General features: G+C 50.0%; 1 protein-coding gene across 21 annotated transcripts in view; it reads right to left on the reverse strand.

The window, feature by feature from the left end:
* Positions 1 to 13,024, reverse strand: part of LOC137414453 (growth factor receptor-bound protein 10-like) — a 248,558-nt gene that overhangs the window by 27,512 nt on the left and 208,022 nt on the right. The gene's annotated exons all lie outside the window — the stretch shown is intronic.

Raw genomic sequence — 13,024 nt, forward strand, 5'->3', positions numbered from 1 at the left:
GGGAGAAGGACCTTGGTAAGCGAGGTGACCAAGAACCTGATGGTCACTCTGGCTGAGCTCCAGAGATCCTGTGTGGGGATGGGAGAAACTTCCAGAAGGACAACCATCACTGCAACATTCCACCGATCTGGGCTTTATGGCAGAGTGGCCAGACGGAAGCCTCTCCTCAGTGAAAGACACATGAAAGCCCACAGAATCTTGTTTCTCACAGTCTGAGAGTCCTTTAAGTGCATTTTTGCAAACTCCAAGCGGGCTTTAATGTGTTTTCTGTTTTCTCTTTGTCATTATGGGGTATTGAGTGTACATTGATGAGGGAAAACATGAATTTAAACGATTTCAGCATAAGGCTGCAACACAACAAAATGTGAAAAAAGTGAAGGGGTCTGAATACTTTCTGAATGCACTGTACGTTATGACTGAACTTAAACCCTCTGCTGTGCATTTGACAAGTGCAACACCACTTGCAACAGTTCGCTTCAATCTACTCCCAAAATACATTTTCCATGGAGATATTGCATGGCCAGTACAGCAGGAGGACAATTATAAATAAATGTATGTATATACTGTATATACATATATATATATATATATACAACAACAACAACATGCATTTTAAAGGCCATTTTCCCTGCTAGAGCAGGGGTTAGCCTTGCGGTCCCCATGACAATCTTCTCCATTTTGCCCTATTTTCTGCATCTCTCCTTGTTAACCCCCTTGCCCGCATTTCTTCTTCCACCATCTTTAGCCAAGTCTTTCTCGGTCTTCCCCGTCTTCTACTTCCTTCTACATTCATTTCCATCACTCTTCTCAACCAGTCACTTTCATCCTTCCTCAACACATGACCAAACCATCTCAACCTGTTCCTCTTCACAGCATCAATCACAGGCTCTATTCCCATCATCTTTCGCAATTCATCATTTGTCTTCCTCTCTCTCAACGATACTCCACACATCCGTCGAACCATTCGCATTTCCACCCTTTCCAACCTTCGTTGCTGCTCTACGTTCATTACCCATGTCTCGCTCCCATAAATCATAACACTTCTCACACATGCAGCATACACCTTTCCCTTCAGCTTCAACGACACTCCCCTCATCATCAGCACGCCACTCAATTCCCGAAACTTCTTCCATGCACATCTCACTCGAGCAACCGTTGCCGAGTCTGATCCACCTTCTCCATTCAGCATGTCTCCGAGGTAGCAAAATGTTTTCACACCTTCCAGCTTCACGCCGTCTCCAAGATCCAACTCAACATTTCCTCCATCTGCAGCTCCCTCTGTGCACACCTTACATTTGAATGTAGCTGCCACACTGGTTAATGACCCTCTCAGACCACTACATTTTTGATGAACCCACTCAGCGCACATTGTACACTGAATGGAGTTCACTCCGACACCCTTCCTACACACAGCACAGGGCCACTTCCCAGTTCTTTCCACCTCACCACATGCTTTACCACTTGCCATCACCTTCGTCTTTCCGATATTCACCTTCAGACCTTTTGTCTCCATACATTCCTTCCACGTGTTCATCTTTTCCTTCAGTCCATCCATACTTTCCGCAATCAACACCAGATCATCTGCATACAACAACTCCCACGGTAAACCCTCCTTTACGTTCTGAGCCAGCACCTCCATCACAGCTACAAATAGTAGTGGACTTAGTACCGACCCCTGAAAAACTCCCACCTTCACCTCAAACTCACCACTGTTCCCGTCCTTCGTCCTTACAGCTGTGCGCGCTCTTTTGTACATTGCCATCACTACTCTGATCAACCATTCCTCCACTCCTAACTTCCTCAATGCCCATGTCAATACTTTGCGTGGAACCCGATCGAATGCTTTCTCCAGATCAACAAACCCAAGAAACAACTTCTTCCTCTTCTCCATGTACTTCTCCTGCAACTGCCTCACAATGAAAAGCGCGTCTGTCGTTCCTCTTCCTGGCAACTATGCTCCAAATTCCACACTCCAGACGGTCACCTTTCCCCTTGTATAGAGGGACGAGGGTACTCAGTTCCCAATCCACTGGAATGCGGCCTTCTTTCACCACCAGATTACAGATCTCTGTCATTCTCTTCACACCCCAACTTCCTGCTGCCTTCAACATATCTCCCACAACTCCCGTCGACCCTCCCGCTTTTCTACCCTTCATTGCTTTTATCGCTTCCTCAACTTCCTTCTCAGTTATCTTCTCTGCCGGTCCTAAAACTGGGTTACTCTCTATGTTGCCATCCCATTCATTCTCTGTATTCAACAGCATTTCCATATATCTTTTCCATCTTCCTTTAATTCCATCTGGGTCGACAACGATTTGTCCCACTTCATCCTTCAAGCAGCTCACCCCCATCACATCACACCTCTCTTTCGCTATCTGCTTTGCAATCCTGAATACTGCTTTCTGACCCTCTTCCGAATCCAAGCGTTCTCCGAACATTTTCCTACATGCCTCCTGCGCCTTTGCTACCTCTTTCTGTGCAGCCTTCCTGGCTGCCTTATAACTTTCATGCTCTGCTGTTTCTGCTCCCGTACCCTTCGCCTTCTGCCTATCCTTGAACTTCTTCCTCTTCTCGTCAATCCTCTTTCCAACTTCATCATCCCACCACCATGTTTCCGAGTGCCTCGGTGGTCCTTTTGTCCATCCACATACCTCACCAACGGCTCCCAACAGACCAGCGTTCATTGACATCCAACCACTTTCAAGCTCAACCACATCATCCTCGACCCTACTCAGCCTTTCTTTTAATGCCTCCCTTACTGTCACCTCTTTCAACCTCCACACCTTCATTCTCGGTTGGTACTTCACCCGCCGAGCTCTCCTCGCACCTTTCACCCTTACGTCGCAGACAACCAAGTGGTGCTGTGAAACAGCCTCCTCCCCCGGGATCACCTTTGTGTCTCGGAGGTGCCCCTTATCCCGCCTACGCACCATCAGGTAGTCAACGGTTGTCGTCGACCCACCTGACGTGTATGTAACAAGCTTATTATCCTCTTTCTGGAACTGAGTATTACAAATCAACAAATCAGCTCCATCAGCAAACTCCAAAATCCTTTCACCTTCTCCATTTCTCACACCATATCCGTAACCCCCATGAACTCCGTCAAAACCATCCATACTCCTTCCCACATGTCCATTTAGGTCTCCTCCTACCACAACAACTTCCTCATCTTTCACGTTTTCCATCAGCTTCTCTATCGCACACCAGAACTTGTCCTTCTCTTCATCGCTCCGACCAACCTGCGGAGCATATCCCGAGATGACGTTCACCAAGAGCTTTCCAATCATCATTTTCACCATCATCAACCTATCACTCACTCTAGTCACACTCACCACACTGTCTACAAACTCCTCAGAAAACAGGACACCAACACCATTCATGCCCTCCAGGCACCCTTGCCACACAAACTTGTATTTCTGTCCCTGCCTACCCTTCACCATTCTCACACCACTTCCCTTCCATCTCGTCTCTTGCACACAACAAATAATCCACTCTTCTTCTGACCAATACTTCCACCACTTCTCCTGATCTCCCTGTCATTGTCCCTACATTCCATGTCCCAAACCTCACAAACCGATCTCCACTTCTGGCTGTACCCTGCCCACATGTAGTTGTAATTGTCATGGTTCTCTTTTTGAGGCAATGTTTTTTTTTTATGGCCGGATGCCCTTCCTGACGCCAACCCTCTTAGTCGCCTCCTACGACACGCAGGGATACGGCGTACCTATTCCTATCCAGGGTACACACTGGGAAACGTTGAAAACATGGAAATCCTGGGGGGGGGGGGGGGGGGGTCACCGCTGCGGTTTAAACATATTTAAATAAATATTTAAACAAAACCATGAAAACAATCTGGGAAAAGTCTCTAAGTGAGAACGTGGATTTGAGAAAGCAGGAGCAGAGGTGAAAGAACAAACGAGAATATAGGGGGCGGGGCACAAGTCGAGACGAGGAGGCCGCACAAGAGCCCACCAGGCCGCACGAGGCGCGGGACAAAGAAACGACTAATTACACACAAATTTGCATCAACTACAAAAACCAAAACCAAATAGAAACACACAATAACACATACACAACAAAATACGCAGCGGAAATTTGACAAAGAAACGAACGGGAAAACACTCAAACTTTGATGCCGTGGAGAGATCGAAGCAAGCCCCGTCGCTCGAGGGGACCGGAAGCAGAACATATATATATATATATATATATATATATATATATATATATATATATATATATATATATATATAATATATATATATATATATAGTTACATGTTGTGTGGAGGTGTATAAATGTCTATGTTGTGTGGAGGACTTTGTATTTGTTGTGCATAAATCAAAATGTGTGGAGCATGACGAGTGCTCCTCCCAATCTCCACTGGATAATAAACCCCGCACATGCACAGATGGCATACCGTTCATAAATCTAACCGATGAAGACCATAATCGACATATATATAATAGACGAGAGCATCTTATATGGAACTGAGTAGAGAGCATACCTCTGCCTGGTTGGCCCCATCTCCCAATAGTGAAGAATCACTTTAGAAATTCGAGTAGCCGGATCCGAATCCGGATCTTCACCAAAATCTAATCATTTCGTCCTTGTCACATACAACCCTCTTATATAATACAATTATAATATTATTATAATATATTATAATATTATATAATACAATATATAATACAATCTTATATAATACTCATATAATACAATCTTATATAATACAATCCCCGTTCACTGTACTACATCTCACACGAGCCTAGCTCGACTATGTATACAGAAGAACTAGCTATAGCCCGAGTTATGTCACTACTCTATCAAACAAATTTCTGCCAAATTTCGGCCGAATCCGTCCACAACTTTATGAGATACTAGCAGAAGTACCCGGCATTGCCGGGCGGGGGAGGGGAGGGGAGGGGAACGGAGGGGAGGGGAACGGGGGGGGAACGGGGGGGGGGAGGGGAGAAGAGTGGGAGGGGGGAGAGGGGGAGAAGAGGGGGGGGACGGGGAGGGTGAGGGATGGGAGGGGATGGGAGGGGGTGGGAGGGGGGGAGAGGGGGGGAGGGGGAGGGGGGAAGGGGGAAGGGAGGGGGGAGGGGGGAGGGGAAAGGGAGAGGGGGGGAGGGGGAGGGGGAGGGGAAAGGGAGGGGGAGGGGGAAAGGGAGGGGGAGGGGGGAAAGGGAGGGGGAGGGGGAAAGGGAGGGAGGGGGGGGAGGGGGAAAGGGAGGGGGAGGGGGAAAGGGAGGGGGAGGGGGAAAGGGAGGGAGGGAAAGGGAGGGGGGAGGGGGAAAGGGGAGGGGGGGAGGGGGAAAGGGAGGGGGGAGGGGGAAATGGGAGGGGGGAGGGGGGGAAAGGGATGGGGAGGGGGAAAGGGAGGGGGAGGGGGGAAAGGGAGGGGGAGGGGGAGGGGGAAGAAGGGAGGGGGAGGGGGAGGGGGAAAGGAGGGGAGGGGGAGGGGGAAAGGGAGGGGGGGGGAGAGGGGGAAAGGGAGGGGGAGGGGGAAAGGGAGGGGGAGGGGGAGGGGGGAAAGGGAGGGGGAGGGGGAAAGGGAGGGGGGAGGGGCGAAAGGGAGGCGGGAGGGGGAGGGGGAAAGGGAGGGGGAGGGGAGAGGGGGAAATGGAGGGGGAGGGGGAGAAGGGGAGGGGGAGGGGCAAAATGGGGGGAGGGGATGGGGAGAAGGGGAGGGGGAGGGGAGGGGAGAAGGGGAGGGGGGAGGGGAGGGGAGAAGGGGAGGGGGGAGGGGAGGGGAGAAGGGGAGGGGGGAGGGGAGGGGAGAAGGGGGAGGGGTAGGGTGGAGGGGGTAGGGTTGAGGGGGAAGGGAAGGGGGGACGGAGGGGGGAGGGGGAAGAGGAAGGGAAGGGGATGGCCAGTCAACAATGACATTGCAGTTCTCATGGTCGGAGAGCAGCACAACAATCGGACATAGTCCTGCATATTCGCAACAGCACGAAGCGGGTTTTGGAGACTCACCGATCCTGTGACGTCCTCCAGTACCGGCGTTGCCGGGCGGGGGAAGGGAGACCCGTACATTCCCAACCCGTACATTCGCCCTCTCGACTCAAGCTCACTCGGACAAAAGCCTCGCACAAATTACACCGTGAAGGCCCAATGGTCATGTCTATGCCACAAATCACGGGCGCACTGAATTGAAAATATATAGAACGCTCATACTCCGTGAAAAGTGAAGCTGCCGTGTCGCCATCTTGGTCAGCACGACTCGACCAACTCGCTTCGCGGATCTCGTTTTGTGCGGCAATAAACTGCTCCAATCGGTTACGGAAGGGTTGTGGAAAGACGTTTCACAGCTGTTTCAAAGACATTTAATTCATATCGCACAAAATTGATACAAAACACGATCGCATAAAAGGTGAAGTGACGTGTGACGGGATGGAACATCACGTGATCGCTCTGAGCGAATCAGTCTGGCGGCGGGAATGGAACATCACGTGATCGCTCTGAGCGAATCAGCAAGCTGCTCTGGAACCGGCTGAGATTAGCGGGTACTTCGCTGAAATGCGCTGAGGTAAATATGAATAAAAAATATAGATCGTCAAATATTTTGAGTTCGGCCATGTTCGTCCCACGCTCAATGGCCATGTCTATGTCAAATATCAAGCACGTAAGCCTCTCCGTTTAGGAGTCTATCGGTAACATTACACACACACAAACTGTGTTTTATATATATAGATTTTGTTCACAAACGGACAAACGGACAGACAGGGGTGAAAACATAACCTCCATCCACCTTTGGTGGTGGAGGTAATAATAGTAGTACTATATGGAAGCAGACACACATGGTGGGGGTTGGGGGTTGGGAAGTGGGGTAGGAGAGCCGGCCGAGCGGAGAAGGAGGCAGGGATAAAACTGAGAAGGGGGCAGGATAATCGCCGGAGCGGGCAGAAAGGGGCAGGAGATTGGGGGGAGCATGGAAGATGGGTAACTTTGTCCTCCTGCTCCTCAAACCACAGGCAACACTTGCCCTGTGGACTGGAGCATTTTCATCTTGAAAGACACCCGTCCAAGCAGGGAAGAAATGCTGCATCATGGTTGCCCTTTAATGGAACGAGTGGACCTAGGACATGCCAGGAAAATGTTCCCTCATACCATTATAGAATCGCCATAACCTTTTACTGTTGGATCCTGGCACTTGGGGCTGCAGAGCTCCCTGGGCTGTTGCCGTACGTGCACATATCCATTCGCCGAGAACATGGTGATGGACGAATCATCAGACCATATCACATTCCTCCACTGCTCCGCAGTCCATCGCCGATGCTCCTTGCACCGCTGGACCCACAAACGGGCATTTCCAGGTTTAATGAGTGGCTTGTGCATTGCAATATGGATATGGTATCCCACCCTGTGAAGTTCCTCACTGACCATTTGACGATATATGATGCTGATGACCCAAATTGAACTCCACACACAGTTTGTCCATCAATTGCTTTCCTGTTTTTCCTTGTAGTCCAAACTAATACCCATGCATCACGCTTGTCGAGTATGTGCATCCGCCCACTGTTGTCCTTCAATAATGACGTCTTTCCTTTTTATTCCCAGCCTGACATCACCTTAAAGGCAATTCCTCATGACACATTAGCAACTTCCACAGCCTTTATCACTGACGCACCCGCCAAACGTGCACCAACAATGACACCCTGTTTGAAGTCACCGAGGTGTCCTCTTGTGGCCATGCTGGTTTTAAATACTTGACTCGAACCTGCTTACTGTATATATATATATATATTTACATATATATATATATATATATATATATATATATATATATATATATATATATATATATATTGTTGTGGATATGAGGATTGTGTTTTTTATTGTGTTTTTTATTATTATTGCTTTATTCTGGACCCTCCTTACTCCAGTTATGTATAAAGGTCAAAGGGCGTTCCCATAGTTAATTCCATAAAGCATACACGTTAGCCAATCATAGATTTCCCCCTTGTTGATAGTTATATCTTTATTATGTGTATTAGGGTAAGGCCTTGTCTTCCATTAAGATGACACTCCATTGCACCAAGTGAAATAAGATAGATTCCTTTCATTCCCCATTCCCACTCCCAAAACTTCCATTGCCAAGCCTCAATTGCCAATTACATCCCCTCCAAGCCTCCATTGCCAACTGCACTGGGCAGTTTGCCAGGTTTGCTACAGCTGTGGGTTGCTGATTTTGCCCCAAAACCACCATTGAACATGTGCTCGGGGCGGGGAAGAAGGGCGTGCCCGCCCATCGTCATCAAGGGTGGAGCCAGAGGGCCGTGCCGACCAAATCAGGGCCGAGGCGAGCTGACCGATGGGCGTGTCCTGAAGGCTGGCGGCTTGATCGCCTGAGGTGCTATAAAAGCGCGCGTGCAAGAAGCGAAAGGGAGTGGTGGAGTTGTTGAGTTGAGTGGTTGGACCAGACGAGTCAGACGAGTCCTGGAGAAAGCACGCGACGTCCACGCAGCAGCAGCAGCAGCCACAGCAGCAACAGCGGCAGCTTCAACAGCAGCAACAGCGGCGGCTTCAGCAGCAGCCACAGCAGCTTCAGACACAGCAGCTTGGGGCCTTGACGGCAGTTTTGAGCGGGGCCGCGAAGGAACGGCGGCTGCCAAACGCGCCGATCGTGCTGCAGTATCCGTGGACCTTCCTCTCCCTCCAGCCATCCACCTCCTGCCAGTCCTATCATCATTCCCCACGTGAGTCTGTCCTTGTTTGTTCTGTCCCTGGGTTAATTAAGACTGTAGGTAAGCTGGCGTTGCACTGTGTCTCTAATATATTCTGTACATTATTTTATTATCTTTCCTTCTCCTTGGTTACTTTGAGCGTGTATATAATAGGAATAAATTTAGTAGTATTGCCAACCTTTTTGTCTTCTTCTTCTTCTTCACGTCCGTGTCGCCTTTGTCTTTTCCCTATTGAATATCTGTGGCGCGATCCGACCAACGTTCGGGAATCGGGTTAGTCGGGGTAACTGTTCGGCCGCGGTGCCATCCGCTCGGCAAATCAACATCCTTATCCGCGGTCCGTAACAATTGGTGTCGGGAGCGGGGTCGGACCCGAAGCGCGCTTAACGCGCTCAAAATTACAAGCTGCTGAAATTTGTTTTAAAGAAAAACCCAAATTTTGAAATCGCGCCATGGCGAGTCAAGGCGATCGGATGCCGGTGGGGGAACTAGAAGAGGGGTTTGGGGTAACCCAGGATCAGAGGGAAGAAATGGAGGAGGGCAATGAGGAGGTGGTTGAGGAAGTATCAGGCGCACAAAATGGCGCTCTCGCGCATGTGGTTGAAGAGGCGCAAAATGGCGCCTCGTACGAGCGCGCGTCAGCCGAGCCCGCGGTGTCAACAGACTGGGGCCTATTCATGACACAATGCCTGGCGTACATGGCCAAGCAGAGGGAAGAAAGGAAGAAATTTAGCAGGGAAATGAAAGAAATGGGAGACAGAGCGAGGGCTAATAGTGAGCGATTGAGGGGCCAAATGAGGGACGAAAAGAGGGCTCAGAGAGAAAAATTGGGAAATCTAATTGAAGGGTGTTGTAATAGAATAAAAGGGGACGAATTGAAGGACATAACTGCCCAGGCCAAAGAAGTAAATGAGGGACTGGCGAGGGACAGAGTCGCATATGAAGTAAGGGAAGCGGAGAGAGACAGAGACCGCGGGTTGAGCGAGCAGGTCCCAGGGGTGCACGAGGAGGTAACGCGGGTCGAGAAGTGCTGGTTGAGCGAAGCGGAGGAAAGCGCGGGTAAAATGACGGGGGTAGAAATCGCGACACGGGGTTTGGGGCAGCCGGCGACCGCTGAGGTAGAGGGGATTTTATTAAAGCCAGCGGTCGTCGAGGTGAACAAAGAAATTATGGGTATAGTTGAAATTGGAGAGACCGGGGACTTAAAAGAGCAACAATCGGAGGAAGGAATGGAAATTGCTCAAAGTCTAAATGCACATCCTGATGCCGTACTTGCTAATCCTTATAAAGATTTGCAGGTTTTGGTGCAGGGAGGAAGAAGAACCCCGAAGGTGAGACGGGCTGCATGTGGTGCCGGGAGATTTTGTAGAAGGATGTTTGGCGACAAAAGAATTGTCGCGCGATTGGGGTCAATATGGCACCCGGGCGTTGGTGAAGGGTCCCGTGTGAGTGAAAATGGCACGCGTGTGAAAAAAAAGTGTGCGTCAAGGGGTGAGCGTGTTACGAAGCGCGAGAGTGATACCGAGTGCGAGCGAGAATGCACGTCGGGGTGTACGGAGTGTGACACAGCGAGTGAGAGCAATACGGAGTGTACGTGCGAGGGTGAGTGTGACACGGAGAGTAAGGTGGTGGTGGAACATGTGCGAGGAAGCACACCTGAGTTGGTGGTAGCGCGAGTGCGAGGGAGCACATCGGAGCGCAGTAGTGGGTGGATGCAAGAGTGCACGCCCATGGTGAGTGTTACGGAGGACGTAACGGAGGAGAGGTGTGGACCGAGGTGTGCGAACGGCGAGTGTGCGCAAGAGTGTGCACGAGAGGTGTGGTGTGTAACAGGGAGTGTGTTGGTGGAATGGACGGGATGTGTGGAATGGACGGAGTGTGTGGAATGTACGGACGGCGTTGGAACGCCGGGTTTTGTGAGTGTCAAAAGGGTCGCGTGTGCGTGTGGGCATGCGAGTAAAGCATCGACATTGGACGGGTTAGCGTTTAGGGCGACGGATAGCCGATGCGAGCACTCGGGGCGTGGTGCGCTTTGTTGGATGCAAGGCCCGGCGCGGATCGATGCTGCGTCGCTTCTCTTCGAAGCGTCGTTGCCGATTCGGGCTTGGCCCCGCCCTGCACGGTCGAGTCCGGGCCTTGTCGGGCGAGGCGACCGGTCCGGTTCAAGGGCGAGTGGGAGGAAGCGGAACGGTGCCCCCTCGTGGGGACGGGGTTCCGACCGGGCGAGCCTCAGCCATCGGGCCCGGGACCGCAAGGTACCGAGCCGCGATGATGCGTGGAACCTCGGCCCGAGCATGCCTCCTCCCCAGAGTCGTGAATGCCGGACGGATCCAACCAAGGCGACCAAACCACCCGAATTCATTGCTCGGCTTTGCGAAGCCGAGTTTAATGATGTGACGACGCACCGAGGCTCAGATAAAGCGGACTGTGATGATGATGATACTGATAGTGCTTTTGGATTCTAAATTTTGGAATAGAAAATTTTTGATTTGTTGAATTTGGACGAGCAAAATTGGTAGTTTCAGATACCCGATGTGATGGGATGGCAACTCTGCCATCCCTCATAGCGGGGGCAAAGGAGCACTAGGTTATGGGGTTTATAGCAGTGAAAACTAGCCCGGGAGGGTTAGGATATAATGATAGGGACCTAGAAGATGACCTTAGGTAACGTTAAGATTAGGGAGTGACAATGATACCTGTAGTGGGGACGCAGGTAGATTAGTGTGGATGATAATGACGAGGGAGCGCAATAGTTTAAAGGGACGACTGGGAAGCGCAAGTTCCAGAGGGGAGTAGTTAGAAGAGATGATGCCGTGTGTTTGAGGATTGGAAGTGTATTTAGCAGGGTATGAGTAAATGATTGTGATTGTGAGTTGTATTGTGATTGCACAGGTGTGCAACTGAACAGGTGTATGGAGCAGTGTATGAGGGAGTGATAGTGATGTGTATTGTGCTGACCAAATGGTCCAGGAAGGAAGGAGGGTGCAGGTGGCACCAGGTGAGATTGCGCAGGTGTGCAACTACAGGTGAATGAAGAAAAGGTGTATGGAATACATGGAGTGTGGAATATATGGAGTATGGGAATGGATGGTCGTGGAGTGAGTATGATGGAAACTATGGAGTGGAGTGGATGGTGCGGAGGTGTGAATGGGGGAAGAGTGGACCCCCATCATGAATACCCGGGGAGGGTAGTTTAAGTGTTAGGTAGAGGGTACAGGTAAATTGTGGTTGGATATTGGCATCTGTGGTGCGGGTAGTTGCACAGGAGTGTAGTGATGGGTGCATTAGTGTCGTGGAAATGGCTGGGCGTGTAGCCTGTTAGTGTGTGTAGTTGGTTTGGGCACTCCACCACTGTGAGGATGTCGGCCAGGTGAGGCCGCAGGTGGCCTCTGGGAGCCGGTAGAGTTGTTGTGGATGGGGCCCGAGGATCCGGAGGACGGACCCAGGTAGCCCAGTGCCAGAGGGCACCGAGGGGTGACAGAGCCAGGAGGGGCCTTCCCCAGTTAGATAGGTTAGGTAAGGAGCAGGTAAGCTCGGAGGCAACTACAGTGGTGGAGGTGCGCAGGTGGGTAGACCTGCTGGGAGAGCTGCACGACCCAGCCCAGAAATTGTGCAAGGGCACAGGGAGATGCATCGGGGGAGTGAGACCCCAAATTGAGAAGCACCACAGTTTGGTCAATGGGATTTGGTTTTTAGAACCCATAGTGTAAGTTGGCCAATGGATTGGCAGGGAAAGACCCCGGGTAGTGTAAAGTGTGTTAATGTCATTTAGAGGATAGTTAGGATTAGGAATCTCCTCGCACCATCTACATCCACTCACCTGAGGTGACGTAACTCCACACCATGCCAGGTTGTTTTTATTATTTTTATTGTGCAGATACCTCCAGGCATTGCAAATCGTCATTGCCGGGCACCGAAGGGGGCTCGGCAGTGACGCACGCTGAAAGAGAGTACTCAGTTTTCACTCTGGTTTCTTGTTTGTTTTCTTGTTTTCTTGGTTGTCCGGACGATATCTCAGCCATCCTTTGAGCTAGGAAGCTGAAATTTCGGCACAGTAGTGAGCAAGTCCTTTGTCAAATACGGTATTTTTTGTTTTTTGAATAATCAATTAATTGAGGAGTTATTTAATTATTAGCGTTTAATTAAGTACTTATTTAATTAATTAAATTTCATTTATCTTCTGACCATTATTAACTCAGGCACCTTTTGAGTTAGGAAGCTGATATTTGGACATGCCAATGACCAGGTGATTTGGCTGCAAAGGATATTTTTGATTTATTAATTAATCAATTAATCGATTAATTATTTAATTATTCGATTAATGACAAAAAAAAATT

Source organism: Myxine glutinosa, chromosome 7 (assembly GCF_964187855.1).
Source record: "Myxine glutinosa chromosome 7, kmMyxGlut1.1, whole genome shotgun sequence".
Classification (NCBI taxonomy): domain Eukaryota; kingdom Metazoa; phylum Chordata; class Myxini; order Myxiniformes; family Myxinidae; genus Myxine; species Myxine glutinosa.